This window comes from Cynoglossus semilaevis, chromosome 19, assembly GCF_000523025.1.
Source record: "Cynoglossus semilaevis isolate Cse_v1.0 chromosome 19, Cse_v1.0, whole genome shotgun sequence".
Lineage (NCBI taxonomy): Eukaryota > Metazoa > Chordata > Actinopteri > Pleuronectiformes > Cynoglossidae > Cynoglossus > Cynoglossus semilaevis.
Window position 1 is genome coordinate 3,062,186 of NC_024325.1, and position 4,114 is coordinate 3,066,299.

The window sequence follows — 4,114 nt, forward strand, 5'->3', positions numbered from 1 at the left end:
ATCTATCTATCTATCTATCTATCTATCTATCTATCTATCTATCTATCTATCTATCTATCTATCTATCAAGAAGAGCTTAAAATTGGATCCTTAATTTTAACCCAAACCCTCAATATGTTGGTACTCCATATTTACTATATTGCTGTCTATAAACATGTACTACACCACACTCATATACTTCTCTGCCACTCCCAGGTGCAGCACTACAGTTTTTGGCCGCTTCTTTTCTAACTTTTCTATTCTCGTAACAGAATTCTTAAATTGGAAAAATTCATGCTTTATGACATGTAAGTTGAGTGTCATGGGTTAGCTAGGTAGTAGCAACAAAGTAGTTAAAGCTAATGATGAACACAAATTGCTACTCAAAAAATGAAAATAAGCAAATTTGGTGGTGCGGGGGCAGTTAAATTAAATTAAATTAAATTAAATTAAATTAAATTAAATTAAATTAAATTAAATTAAATTAAATTAAATTAAATTAAATTAAATTAAATTAAATTAAATTAAATTAAATTAAATTAAATTAAATTAAATTAAATTAAATTAAATTAAATTAAATTAAATTAAATTAAATTAAATTAAATTAAATTAAATTAAATTAAATTAAATTAAATTAAATTAAATTAAATTAAATTAAAATTAAATTAAATTATGCAAAAGGTTCATATTCATGAGTTTTTCTCAATGTTAGTAGGCGATGTGTAACATTTAGCCCATAAATAGCTACAAAAAAAGTTATTAAATAAAATGACAGAATAAAAAGCTAATCATTTTTTGAAGCTTTTCACAGAGGAAAGAAAAACCCCATTGGATGAAAATTAATTTCTTACCCAGCTCTCCAACTAAAAGGTGCTCTGACAATAAGAACCCTATTTCAGAATTCAATCTCTTCACTTTCATTTTTCTAACCAGTGTAGCAGAACTCAACCCTCGTTCCTGTGACCGCTGCTTCCATTATGAAAATTATACCAGGTCCTCCTCCATCACACCTCTCCCCATCTCCGACGCTTTTGTCCACTGCTTGTGCCGTGACAGCCGTCTCATAATTCTTCCTGCTGTATGGCTTCTGTCAGGTGATGAAATGGATTCTTTGACCAGAGCAGGGCCTGGCAGTTGTTTTAGTGTTTGGGTTTTAGCAGAGCGATAAAGCATCGCTGGCTAACCCTGGCTGACAGAGAGCTATATCTAATAGGCCTAACTCCCCTCTTGTGCTAAATCGCTTGCTGCATTTCAATTAAAATGTTTTAGTCTTTGTTTTTTTTCAGTGGTAGAAAAATTCAATATCAGACACCACAGGTTTGGGTGAGGCACTTACACCCAGAGAGAGCAGGTGAAGAGAGGAAATCAAACAGAAGGCATGTAGAGTCAACAAACTCCGAGCTGCTGAGCGTGTCTGTTTTTATAATGCTAACCTTTATCTTAAATTCTTAGACAACCAGACACAATGTTGAATTTGGATCTACTCCCAAGATCAGATTTTAAATCTACACATTCCTACTTTGAGGGACGGTGTGTATTAACAGAAAGCATGTAGCTTTAGCCTCTCTCCTGCAGGGGATGCTATTAATCCATATGCTGATCCTGCAACAAAATTACAACTAAAAAATAATTATAATTATAATTATAAACAAATTTTCAGTTTAACACAGCATACACTGAAAATGTGTATTTTCCCAGCAGTGCCTGAAGGGCACATACTTTAACACAACAAGTACAAGAAAATTATCTTTGGTAGCAGTTATATTACAGGGGAAAGGTGTAATTTATTGCTTGCATCAACAACTTTCTCTCTTTCTTCGCCACCTTCTCTGCGTCTCACTTAACCTTCCTTTTCTCTCTTCTTCTGATCCAGAAAAAGCTTTATCCCCTGTACCCTCTGCTCTATTGTGCAGTGACAGCGCACTCATCAAAGTGAGGCAGCCAGTGAGAAAAGCGTTTGGCTGCGGTACAAAAGAGCAGAGGCTGCAACACTGTGTACGAACAAAGCTACAGAGCTGCACCTGGAGGTAAAACCAGAAAGTCGGATGTTAAAATGGAATTATTTAAACTGCAAAAAAAAAAGAAAAGATTAACGATGTTAATTAGAGGGAGTTAAATACTAGTAAACAAACGTTTCATCAGTATCATAAAACTACATGAAAAGCACCACTATGTCTTTAGTTTGGGTCTCAATAAATATATATATACACATATATATGTTATAATATATAATATATATTAGCTTTTAGCTTGGTTCAATATACATATATATACACATATATATATTTGACAATATGTCAGTCAAACTAAGGATGAAGCAAATAAAAAGTAATATTAAAAAAACATTTTCTTCAATTCTGCATAGTTCAGGCAACCAACTGAACAGAAAGTGAGCAGAGCTTTTAAACCAACAGAACATTTCCATTGAAATCACTGTCTCAAACAAAGTCACTTTCACTTAAACCGAGTACTCCCCCCCCCAAAAAAAAAATAACACATAGTGTTGAGTAAGGGGTAAGTTTACAAAACAAATAATACTTAGTCTTGTTCAACTGAAAAGCCAGGCCATGGTAAGAAAAAAGTAGGAGCTAAAATCGCTAGCATACTATCAAAGCAGATTTATATAGCGAGTTTGTAAGTATCCAATCCAGAATTAAGAGTCTAGTCCCTGTGATAGGACTAGATGGTCAAAACTCAACAAAACAACAACAGATACAGAGATGGTCAATGACATCAAAAGCGGAACGAAAACTCAACAAAACAACAACAGATACAAGTCCTGTGTCCGGTGCAATTAAAAGCTCATTTGTAACCTACTTTAATCAGTCTTATCTACACTGTTTCACCGGTAAAGTGCCCCTAAAAGGAAACCGCACAAATGTATCGACAGCCTCTCTGAAGAGAGAAGGGAAATACCTGGGCTGAGCATCGATCCCTTAAGAGGTTTAATTATAGCCACTGTAATTGACTTTGGTAGATAGTCTGTTGATGGAGACAAATTGATCAAATCTAGTCAAGAAGTGCGAAAGGCTAAATCTTTCTTCATCTGCTAGCATGTGACTTGCATAGTAACATAGTAACATAGTATCACCGTAACATAGTAACATCATGCACAAAGGTTGATTTACAACTGCTGTCACTCAACCTGATTTATTGTCTAATTTCCTCTAAATAGGATTCTAATGGTAACACCTTATGATCTAAGTAATTCAACAGCAACAATGTTTATGACAATGAACAAGTCATGAAAATGTGTTTTAATTTATTGGTCAACAAGAGTTTAGCTGCACCATGCGCTGCACGGGACTGTGAGATATTTAAACCAAACAAAGTTTTTCACGATGTTTTAAAATCGAATCTAAAGGGGGCGAAAAAGAAAAAGAAAACAACTCCATAAATCAGCATAATAAAGAGTCAAATTAAAGAGAAAATCTTCTCTCTGCAGGTTTTTAACAAGAACCACTCTAATTAAAACCTTGTTCTGGCAGATAAATCGGTCAAGTTCATTTTCGCACATTACCAAGAACTAATTATTCAAGAGCAACATGTCAGATCTCCCGGCCATCCGTCGAGCTGATGCTTTTATCACCCACAGCAAAGGTGCAGCCACTGACTAATCTGTCTGAAAAGGAGGATCAGCGTGATAAAAGCCTTGGGCTAAAACTCTCTTGGACAGAAAAATAGCAGCATGAAAATGTTTCTTTTTCAAGCTAAGGAGGGCTGTAGTGTGTAGTACGAGTCATGTACAGCAGGGCCAATTAAGGCAGAGGAGACTTTGATTTTCCCAGAATACACACGAGTCGAGCTAAAAGAGATTCTGCGATGCACTCCTTGCGGAAATTATCAAAAGTTGCCAGGTTATGGTACCAATCACTATAGCTTTATTCTGTATTCACTCTTCTCTCTCACTCGCGGAAGCATGAACAATCGAATACAAATGAATAGTTTAAAGAGAACACACTACACTATCTTCTAATAAGGTAAACATAAATCTTTGCTGTGTAATAGAACATGTAATACATTTAAGAGAATAAGAACAGATTACAGTCAAAATGGTTAACGATCTAAGATCACTGTTGTGAGGGATTCAGAGTAGCGTAATCTCAATATAAGGATGATAAAAAGGTTATAATTC